Genomic DNA, 12,136 nt, shown 5'->3' on the forward strand with positions numbered 1-12,136 from the left:
GACGTTAAACCCCACAAACCAAGTTCTTCTGTGTATTCCTGCCACCTCTTCTTTATCTCTGAGGCTTCAGTGAGGTTCTTGCCTCGTTTGTCCTTTATCACGCCCAGCTTAACACAGAAGCTTCCTTTGATATCTTTGATTGTCTTCTACAGAGCTCATGTGTTCCTTAATTGGCTGTTCTCAACTGCTTGGCACTGTATGTTCAGGAAGGCATTCCTATCTCTCCTTGCTATTTTGTGAAAATCCGCATTGAGAACCTTGTATCTTTCTCTTTCCCCCATAACGTTTGCCATCCTCCCTTCCTCAGCTGTTTGCAAAGCCTCTTCAGATAACCAGTTGGCTTTATTGCATTTCTTTGCTTTGGAACTACCTTAGTAGCAACTTCTTGTATTATATCACGAACATCAGTCCACATCTCTTCGGGCTCTCTGTCTTCTAGATCTAATTCTTGAAATCGATTCCTCACTTCCACAGCATATTCTGATGGAATTTCATCCAGATCATACCTGAAAGGCCTTCTAGTTTTCTGCGTTTTCCTCAATCGAAGCTTAATTTTGGTAACAAGAAGCTGATGATCGGTGCCACAATTGGCCCCAGGCCTTGTTTTTACTGCTTGTATAGCGCTTCACCATCTCTGCCGGCAAAGAATATAATTGATCTGATTCCTGTACAGACCTCCGGTGAAGTCCATGTGTACAGGCGCCTCTTGTGCTGTTGAAAATGAGTATTCGCTATGGTCAGGTTGTTTTCTTGACAAAACTCTACTAGCCTCTGCCCAGCTCAACCATGACGCTGTTAACATTCTGCATACATTATGTCAGAAGATTTGCACAACCCTGCAGTAGCCACAGGATTGGAGGAGGTCAGTGTATATCCCCATTCCAAAGAAAGGCAATGTCAAAGATTGTTCCAACTACCGCACGATCGCGCTTATTTCGCATGCTAGCAAGGTGATGTTGAAAATCCTCCAAGATAGGCTGCAGCGGTATGTGGATCGGGAGCTTCCGGACGTGCAAGCTCGGTTTCGCAAGGGCAGAAGAACTAGAGACCAAATTGCCAACCTTCGCTGGATCATGGAAAAGCAAGAGAGTTCCAGAAACCCATCTACTTCTGCTTTGTTAATTATGCGAAAGCGTTTGACTGCGTAGATCGCAGCAGATTGTGGCAAGCTCTCCAAGAGATGGGAGTTCCAATTCACCTCATCTGTCTCCTCAGGAACCTGTATAAAGGACAAGAGGCCACAGTCAGAACTGGGCATGGTCTTACTTATTGGTTTCCGATTGAGAGAGGAGTGAGGCAAGGCTGCATACTGTCGCCCTGCCCATTTAACCTATATGTAGAGTGCATCATGAGGAAGGCCGGTCTGGACGAGTCTTCAGCTGGAGTGAAGATATCTGGAAAACGTATCAACAACCTTAGATATGCGGATGATACCACATTAATGACAGAAATTGAAGTGGAACTCAATAGGCTTCTGATGCGCGTACAAGAAGAGAGTGAGAAGTTTGGGCTTAAACTGAACATTAAAAAGACAAAGATCATGGCGTCTTGCCCTATCAAGTCCTGTAGCATCAAGGGACAAGAATTGGAAGCTGTGACAGATTTTCTCTTCTTGTGCTCCAAGATTACCTCGCAAGGAGACTGCAGCCATGAAATTAGGAGACGCCTGCTTCTGGTAAAGAGAGCAATGGTTAGCCTTGACCGCCTAGTAAAAAGCATAAACATTAGTCTGCCAACCAAGATCCGTATAACTCGTGCTATGGTCTTTCCAGTTGTGATGTATGGATGCGAGAGTTGGACTGTGAAAAAGGCTGACCGTCGAAGAATTGACACGTTTGAATTGTGGTGCTGGCGAAGTCTCTTGAGAGTTCCTTGGACTGCCAGAAGATCAAATCGGTCGATATTGTCGACCATAAACCCTGACTGCTCATTGGAGGGTCAAATTCTAAAGGTAAAGATCAGCTACTTTGGTCATCTGATGAGAAGGGAGGAGTCGCTGGAGAAATATTTGATTTTGGGAAAGGTTGAGGGTTGCCGGAGAAGGGGTAGGCAGCGAACGCGATGGTTAGATGGCATCCTCGAGGCACTGCAGATGAAGTTATGTGATGTTAGGAAGATAGTGAGAGACCGGAAAGCGTGGCGTGACATGGTTAATAGGGTCACGAAGAGTCGGACACGACTCAACTGAACAGTACATATGTGGCAAGCCGCGGAACAGAGCTACAAGACTTTTATTGCACACCTGACCAATTTGCCGCCATCGCGGCGTGTGTTTTGCTCTCGACTACGCGATGTGCGATTCTTCCCGCACTTGTGATAGCAACTTTGGTATAATTAGGCGCTCATATATATAGCGGAGTCCGTAGCAGCGTGATACACAATTTATGTCAAATAGTGTGAAAAATGGAGGAATCAATCCCGTTGCACTGACCTGGCAGTACCGGTATTTGTGCTCCACTTTATCTTGGCCCACGCAGGAGTAAGCGAGGATGGTGAGGATCTTGCCAGGTATCACGTTGCCCTCGTGCTCCGCGCGCCCATCATAGGTGATCTCGCCTCCCGTGTCGTTGCCTCCGGGCACCGCGTTTACCGGGACGTTCCCTCCTTTACAGGTCACCCAAACGCATAGGGACTTGGAGCTGATCGCTGCGAGGCAATTGAAAAAAAAAAAAAAGCCTACCACATGCGTTGGTGAGAACTTTGCGTATTGCAAAGCTGCTGAAAGTAGAATCACCCAAAATTTGCTGTTTTCGCGTTGAACAGCGGTTCTTCGAGTGCTCAACAAACTTCACACGTTTCGGTCTCACGAAATGGAAGATGATCGTGCATAGATATTTCTAAGCTAATAATCTCTCGAGTCTAAATAAACTCGGGCTGCTTTGCGTGTGGGACATGAATCACAGTTCACACAGGCTCCCAGCCAAATGTGACTTGGCACTTATATATACATCGTTGTCGAACATAAACTATACTTATTCAACACCCTACCCAAAATATCAAATTATGACTGCCAAAATATGGCTTCATTTGATGGTACAAATATTTTAGATGACATTTTTTTCCTGCTTGTATAGTGAACAGATTATTGTTCTGGTAAGCTTTTTGTATTGCTGGCGTTAAAGGCATATTCACCCCACGTCGCATGTTATTAGCTGTGGTATAGGCGCGGTTGTGACCGTACAACTGCCAAGTTGGCGACGTTTCGCCTGACGAGGTGAACTTCAAGAAAAATAAAAAGAAACGACTTCCCGTGAGAAACGGCCCGAGGTGTTTTCCCATGCTTCGTTCGACTGTTGACCGTCCCGTTGAGGGGCGCCCATTGTCAGCGAGGGACGATCGGAGTGACCCTTCCGCAGACGTTCGGCAGAAGAAAGGATCCTGGGGATTACGGCAATTAGAGGCCGCTACCAGTGACCGCAGGAAACAGCTGGAAGCCCGACGATGCGAGCCGTCTCCTTGGCGCCGCTCGTATACGTGTGCTTCTGAGAGGGAAACACACCTGCACTGTCATGGCGGTTTTTTGCAGAAGAAGCGGAGTTTACCTCCTTGCCGTTCCTATATGCTCTACACGACAAGTGACCACGCCCGATGAAACAATACTGGATCAGTCAGTGCACCAGACCATCAGTGCGGTGATGTGTTCGATTGGTTGCCGATATCTGAAGGATATAGCCTGGAATTGATTGGTCAGCCAGAGAGGGGCTGAACATAAAGGGATTTAAGGTTGGTGCATGCAGAGCACGAAATGACGCTCTGAGCCCTGGGTAAACAGCTCATCCAGACGCTTTTTCGCTATGAACTCTTAACTCTTGCCTTTTTGCAGTTCCTACCTTTTTCGTCGTGTAAATACGTTTTCTCAAAGCGCAATTAAACCAACTTGTTTTTGTTTTACCCATTTCGAAGCTTCAATCCTAACTCAACCCGAAGTCTCAGCACGCTACCAAGTGAAGGCCTTCGCATGGCCCAGGACATATTGCTTACCATTGCTTCGACACCGCTCAGGTGTGCACATTTGTGTGACTCCCGCGCCGCCCTCAGCCGCCTGCAGTCTCTCGGCCGTGGCACACCGCTGCTTTGCGCGATACGCGAGCGCCTCGAGAACCTCGCAGAGCGAAAGTGCAGCATTCGCGCGCAGTGGGTGCCCGGCCACTGCGGCATACACGGCAATGAGCAAGCCGATGGGACACGTCACCGCCGCACATCAGCTCCCTCTCAGAGACCAACTTCTCGCTTTGGAGGGCGTGCGTACGGTGGTCTATGACCACATCCTTCAGCAACACCCGGACCCACACCTGTTGTCGGCGCGCTCTCATTGTCGCGCCTACAGCTTGCAATGCTCATCCGAGTGCGCGTCGGCTGCGTGTGGCCTGAAGTAAGACGGGTGCGCCACGGACTTTCGTCGAGCAACGTGTGTGGTGATTGCGGTGCAGTGGAGACATTAGAGCACATGCTGCTTCGCTGTATCGCATCCGCAGAGCCACGTCGCGAGATGCTCGCGGCTTATAGGGCGCTCGGAATCACCCCGGACAGCATCGAGACGCTCCTATGGCCGCGAGGCAGTGCGCGCACCCGTGACAGGACAATGGTGAGCCTCTGCGCGTTCATCGAGCAGGCGGGCTTGAAGCCTCGCTTGCTCTTCGCCAGGCAGTGCGTGCGTGGCCTGAACGCTCCGTGTGTATACCTCGAGGTAGGCTGCCGGGCGCCCCACCCCGGCAGCTGGTGCATTGTGTAGCGCGCGCTGTGAATGCGACAGGACGCTACGTGGGCGCGACTATGTATATACATCAATGGTACTATATATATATATATATATATATATATATATATATATATATATATATATATACATTGTAAACAATTGCAGTGGCCGATCGCGCGCAGACATTTGTGGACAGTGCTCGGACACTTGCGCGCGAGTGACGCGAATTCGATGACCGTTTGTACTTTGTAAATAATGTACAAAGCTCCCCCTGTCCTTTCTTCCTATCGCTGCCTTCTATACTTCCCCTCGCTCTCCTCACCTTATCCCCTTTTCTTTCCCGCTAGCCGCCACTCAAGTCCTTCAGTTTTTTAGATAGCAGTTGCTGCGGCCGGCAATACTATTTTTCTCCTTTTTGATTATTAAAAACAAAAACACTACCACCCACCAGTCCTAGCATCAAGACAGCGCTGACACACCGTGGACGACGGCTACTTAGTGCTTGCTTGAAAGAAATAATAATATTCGTTTTCATAAGAAGCCCTAATTCAACATATAGGAAGCTACTAACCCTTGATTAAACTTGTTTGTTCGCGGCGCCCACCTTTGTCGAAGAAGCAGAGATAACTGACGCGTGTCGAACTAATAACTTCGAAGAAGCAGAGATAACTGACGCGTGTCGAACTAATAACTCGCATTCATAAGGACATGATTCGTGTTATAATTATGGTCACTTTTATCTCCAGGTGCTTCTTAATATATAATGCGGAATATACGATGCCTGCCACCACCAATGTGCTTTCCGAAAATTGCGATTTTCGCTTTACTTTGTTGGCTACCAATTTTTTGCTCGCTTCCCTGTCCCCTCAGTAAGTGCCACATATTAGCACCGAAAGTGCTCTAAAGTCACTCTAGAGCGATGGAAGAAACTTATACCCAGCGGGACGTGTGCGTCTTTGCGTGCCTGCTTTGGAAACTACGTTTTAGTCATATATGTTGAATTCTCCGGAGAAGCTTGTAGAACTGAGCGCAACTGATAGCTCATGTCCGAATGAAAATTTAGGCTCTGTGCAGCGTTGGACACACGGGGACATGGAGCGTTGTGGTGATGGGAGCTACTGCTATGCACCACTGGTGGCGGTTTAGAAATTAATGACCCGAAAAAGAAAAAATCTAAACAAGAAATAGTTAATAAAGGCGTCCTTCGAGGAAATCAAGGTAAAACGATAAGAATGAGTGAATAAAAGAAGAAGCTCTGCGATTGCAACCAGCAGTCTCAACAGCCATAGCTTAGCGCCCCGCCAAGAATGAATGCAACCACATAGATTTTCTAGTACGTTGGTCACTGACGGAGCCAGCTACTTCACGATCAGAATATCGAGTATACAGCGCACCTAATGCTCTAGGAGTTCAGAACTAGAATGGCAAGCGCTAGTATTATTTTGGGCAGTACGATTTGCCATATATCCAGCAGCCACGATGGGTCTGCTTAACCAACAAGAAAAACGCATCATGAAGCAAGGAAGGCAGACCTACATTCGTAGTTCGCCATTGTTTATAAGCTGTGGTGGTATGTTCTTAACTTACACTATAATTTAACTAGCGAAACGCGGCCAATTATATCCATCAGACATCGCCGGAGATAGCGAACCATGATCTCGCTATGATGGTGGGATTACGCCTGAGGCGTGCTGTGCAAAAACAAGTCACCACGCTATTGTTTTAGTGCACAGGGTTTTTACACACCGCTACATCTCTTGTTTTAATGTGGAGAACAAATTCTGAATATATCGGCCGATAATCGGCGGTCGCTAGGGATAACGGAGTGGGTTTCACGAGGGGATAAGCATTGCTGTGGGCAGCACAGTCTCGGGGAGATAAAACGAGGGAACTTGCGAAGGTTGTGTGGCCGCTGTTGAAGCAGAAAAATGCAAATTGTAAATCATTTGGAGATGTCCTTGACCCGTAGCAGACGAAGAATAATGAGAACGCTATCTGTTCAGTCGTTGTTTCGTGTCTTGGGTACATATATGGCAACCATAGTAGACTCCATTCCAATGCTGCTGACAGGGTTTGTACAGTGGCCATGTAAGACCACTGCAGTTGGAAATAGCTGGAGCCAGGGCACGAACCAGAGCGGAGGTGGAGGGATGTGACGACAGAAAGGAAAAAAATCACTCCCGGCACAGGTGTGGCTTTGTGGCACGCTCTGCCCACAGGTATCGTTTCCGCGCATAGTTGTGGTCCAGTAATGCTGGCTGCCCGCACGAGACATTCTTAGCAAAGTTCTGGTTTGGCGATGCTGCCCGTTCAAGCGGAATCTCCTCGGCAGTGTTCTGGTGCCGCAATTCTAACTGTATACGCGCGTCGTCTCCGGTACAGTTCTGGTTCGGTAAGGCTTTCTGTCCATCTGAGTTGTTCCCCACCGCACAGTCCTGGTTCAACGATGGTCCTTGGTCACAGGAAGCGTCGTCAGCACAAATTTGGTTCGGCGGTGCTGTCTGCTTACATGAGGTGTCCATGACTCATCAGAAGCAGCACACGAGTCACCAGAGTTGACTTGTACCGCAGGAATCGAAAGTCCACGACCGTTCAGCTGCCCTCAGGCTATTTTTCACATAAATACTTGCGGTAAGATGACGTCCGCCACTGCCGGCTCCGCTTCTTCTTCTGCCTTTATAAATGGCACGCGTATTGCCATTCCCTGAAAACTGCAGCAACGGAAGTGCCGGGTGGTGTTACTAAAAAATAAAACACACAAAAAAGGAAGCCAATAAAGCTATATGTTTTTTTAGTATACATTGCAGTGTATAAACTAAAATGCATTCGCAATAAAATAGTTTGCATGATTAAAACTGCTTGTAGTAATCCTCTGATCATGCCAGTTGTGTCCGTCGCGCCATCTTTAGTACGCTGCAGAGTGATGGGCCACCGGGATGAGGCTATAGTTCTATGTGGGCTTCCGCTGCATTTCGCATGATGGAGCAAACGCGCGTTTATGGCCGAGAACCGCGGAAATAATAAAGCATCCATGTTTTCGAACAACGACAAAACGTTTTCTTTCATAATTTCGCAGGCTTCTTTGGAACGCTGAGGAAAGACGACGGGAAAACTGTGCATAAACCATTTTATTTGGAGGTTTCTGAAGACGCGCAACAACTTTACGTATACCATACTTCAGGTCCGCAGCCAGCATCTATAAAATTGAGTAACTAAACAATCTGTTCGTTAAGGGGAAAACAAAACAGCCTGAGTAATACTAGGCCAGTGCCAACATTATACATCAGGTTCCATTCCCGTCCGAAGTGCCTTTTATTTCTAAAACCATGCCTCAAATATTGTGAGACAACCAGTGTACAACCGGCGCAGAAAGAGGTTCAAATATCGCTCCTCAAGAGCATGGCAGAACGTCGCTTGCTCAAATTCTGAGTTGCCCGCTGCAGCAGGCAATCAGCGACGCCCACGGCAAATATAGTTTTGTTCCACGAGGTTCCTTATCAAACCGCGACGATAGCGGGTAGCGGCCACGCAACCGCGTGCCAGTCATCATGGATGAAGTTTTTCCTTCCTTCATGCCAGTCATAGCTTCGCGCCATTTCTGACGCTAATAGGCACGTCCGTAACATTATTTTTTCTTTTAAAGGCATCTCGCCGTTCCGGCATCATCATCAGTTGGTTCTGGCGGAACTGCGCGCTCTGCATAGCTTCCGCATATACGTGCGCGTGGTTCTCTCGCTTAGCATACTTCGCTCAACGCTCCTATCTGGCTGCAGCTGTGAAGTTGCTCTCTTCATTAGAATAACTTGCGCGTTTAATACCATCACGAAGCTCCTACAGCTGTCAAGATAAGACAAATGTTATTTTTGCTACTCTTTTGGCATATCGGGAAAAAAGGAAGAAAAAAAAAACGCATCTCCGAAATTTGATGCTCAGTTGTCTGCTGGTCCCAAACTTCTTTTTTGACCACGTCCGGCTGTGTTGTGACGCTTCGTTAAGGGGGGAAGAGGAAAAAAAAATAGCTAGACAAGATCTCGAGCCGTTTCAAGTGCACCTGTTGTTGCGTACAGCATGTCATTTAGTAACATGCAAAAGGGCGTAATGCATTTCATGCGGTGATTCTTACATTGATCTGCATGACTCTTGTTCACAGTGCATGAAAAAATTTCATTCTCACACTCAATTTCTTAATACGTGCAGCAGTTTCTTTACGGCTTTCACAAGAATGTTCCAGATATGAACCGAAAACCGCACACGCGGCACAAGAAATGCGATTTAGTTTTGTGTTACTATATATTACCGAGCCAGTTGATTGATGATACAGTGCCCGCTAAGAGAATGGTAGCATCAGGAACTCTAAAACGCTCTATGCAACCTTCCAGTTGCACGCAAGATCACATTCGGAGCCTAAAACTTGTCGCTCTTGCTAAGTGTCGCCGGAACATGGTGAGAGCGGGAGGTTCATTGCACTAGAGAAACAATTTCTTCGTAGTCGCCCTTCATAATAGGGAGACATTCTTGGGGGACAATACGTTACAGAGCATTAACATTGCGCATATGATATACTGCCCAAAAATTGTGACGCAGTTGCACTATTTAATCAAATTTACGGCATCCGCGCTTGGGTTACAGTCGCCAAAACATAATGGACTTCTGTGCGTTATCTAGCGGCAGCAAGCGCGGCACTGAAGGATACGCCTCATTACATATGCAACAATAGTCGCGCTTGAAACAGAGGGAAATGTTGCCTCGTTATGCTGTATCCTCCACCTCAATGAAGCGTCACATCCGTCAAATAGAAATCGCGGCAAAAAACCACATCGAATGTTCGAGAACCGTGCCCCATTTTACTTCGATAACACTCGAAACGAGAAAAAAAAAAAGCACTTGTTTTCCTACTCGTTGTATCTACACGAGCTGCGTACTGATATTAAACACGCAAGGTGTTCTAACAAACAGTCATTAGTAAGTTTAGCTGTGTGCAGCGCCCTCTCTCATATAGCACAGCGCTCCGCGAAAACACGAAATTGGAACCGCATATGCTACCAGCTTATATTTTATCATCCCAGCCACGAGGGAGCAGCCTCTCTATGGCAGCCTCACGTCAGCGACTTTACACTCGCTGCCGGGGATCAGCGCCGCCACTCCTCCCCCGCCTGCTCTGCAGGCCGGCGGAGCTGCTCGGTTACTTTTGGCAAAGACGGTGCAGTGCTCATGGCGAGCTTGGCTGTTAGTCTGGCGGAACTTCACCACATGGACGCCGACGCCTGTGAGGAGACTTTATCGCCGCCGTGTATCCCCGAGAAAGAAGCCACGAAAGGACTTTCTTTTCGGAGCAGCCCCGCTTCAACATTTCTGGCAGCGGACAAGCATGACATGGCTGAGAAAGGTCTCCGTTGCGCACTTTTCATTCAGGTGCAGACGGCTACTGCCTAGAGTTTCGCCACCGTGGTTTGATGATATGTGAGACTACTTTATGAAGTTTTATTTAAACCATTTGATAATCGTTTTTCAGAAAGTTAGGACGTTTCCTTCAATCCACTGAAGTCTGTTGAGATCCAGAGTATTTAATTTTTTTTCACCGCACAAACGTTTAGAGAATGTGGATTTAATAGACAAATTAGTACATATTGCCGTAGTGTTAAATACTTATTGGTGCCGTCATGTGATCAAGCTCGGGAGACTGGCACGCGCTCATCTCGCTCTCGGAGCTAGCTCGCTCAAGGGTAGCTTAGCCTAACCATGTCTGCTTTCTACAGCTTGTGCGTGCTGCAGTGCTCGGTGTCACCCGTTAATAATTAGAGGGTATTATTAACGATGCGCCCTTAACGGTGTGCACACTCTCAGACACCCTTAGAGTGAGGGGAGGTAGCGGTTCCGGTCGCAAAGGAGATGCCCTCTACGCGTGGCAAGCTCAACCGGAATTCAACTACCTTGTTGTGACAGAAGGGGGTGGCCGTTTGGTGCCCAGCTGTCGCCGGTTCCAGCCAGAGTAAGGATGGGAGTCAGAAGTAACAAACAAAACAAACTTTATACACAGCAAGAGACGATACAAAGCAATACACAAGAACAGTTAAAATGCACAGGCGACAGAGGTTCACAGAAAACAAACGCAAAGCATGCAACTACAAAGGTATTCAATAACACAGAGGCTTTACAACACAGATCAAACACGAGAGAGTCACATAAACAAACACCAAATTGTTCACCGGGCACTGTTGCAGTCCGACGCCTCGAGAGTCACTATGTGGCCGCCATACAAGACGAGCGCCGCTCCCTCGCAGGTCCGTGGGCTTGCCAGCAGCGGGCGATCCCCGGGAGTCCAGTTGTCGCACTTGCGAACACGCCGCAATCACTGACTGACTGACTGACTGACTGACTGACTGACTGACTACACAAGCGGCGCGGCCTCCATAAATAGGGCGCGCCGCGTCTGTCTGTTAAGGCGCGCCAAGGCTAGCGCGCACACACACATAGCTTCGCTGGTTAGAGCGCTCCCTTTTCCTCCCGTCGAGCCGCGCGTCGTCATTGGCTAGGTCCCATACAATTTTCTGGAGACGTCTGGCATTTTCCGGACTGATGAATCACAGTCATCATCGGGTGATGAGAAAGAGGGTGACGGCAACGCGTACAAATCTACGCGGAAGGAGGTTTTTATAGAACCTTGTGGAAATTTCCATGCGGCGCCGCGCGGGCCTCGCGCCGCGCCGGCTTGATAAAAATGTGCGCCGATTTCGTGACGCTCGGTAAATCTGTTTCCTTGCTCTCCCGGCTTCTGTGACAGTTTAATGTTGCTTGCTGAGTACATCTCATGCACGAAGAGTTTCTGGGTGCCTCCAGTGTCTGCAGCTGCAACCTGTGCACAAGGCGAGCAGCTTCTTGAGAGGCTTCATAGAGTTAATGCAAACCATACTATAGAGCAAAAGCGGCGGCGAAACCTCCATGTAAACTCTCTCTTCGATTTTGTTAATCGTGTTCGCAGCAATGATGGTACTTCGCGCATGGTAACCAGAACTTCCCACGCGCGACGTTTGGACCAAAAATAGCGCAAATTACGGCGTGGCAACCTGGCAACGTTGGAAAAACGCGGTACCACGAAATATTCTAGATCTCTATGCCACGGAGGCCGCGTGCAACGCACTGCGTGCGGTGCGATGCGTGGAACGAAGCTGCGGCGCAATTCAATATTGCTAGCTGAATACTTCCTAGTTCGTTTGCCAAGTTTAGGCAACTGTGGGAGCTCGAAGGTTGGTCAAGGTGGTGGCGAGCCCTGACAAGCGAGACGTGAAAAACTGTAGAATTAGAGCCCTAAGGAAGCGCAGGTATGGGGAGATATTCCCATTTGAAGCGAAAAAAAAAAAAAGTATTTACACACGAAACGGAATGCCCGATCCTTTTCGGCACCTTGTTTTGCAAACGTAGTGACACTGTTCTCAAACT

Source organism: Amblyomma maculatum, chromosome 1, assembly GCF_055883805.1.
Source record: "Amblyomma maculatum isolate TAMU_Amacu chromosome 1, ASM5588380v1, whole genome shotgun sequence".
NCBI lineage: Eukaryota > Metazoa > Arthropoda > Arachnida > Ixodida > Ixodidae > Amblyomma > Amblyomma maculatum.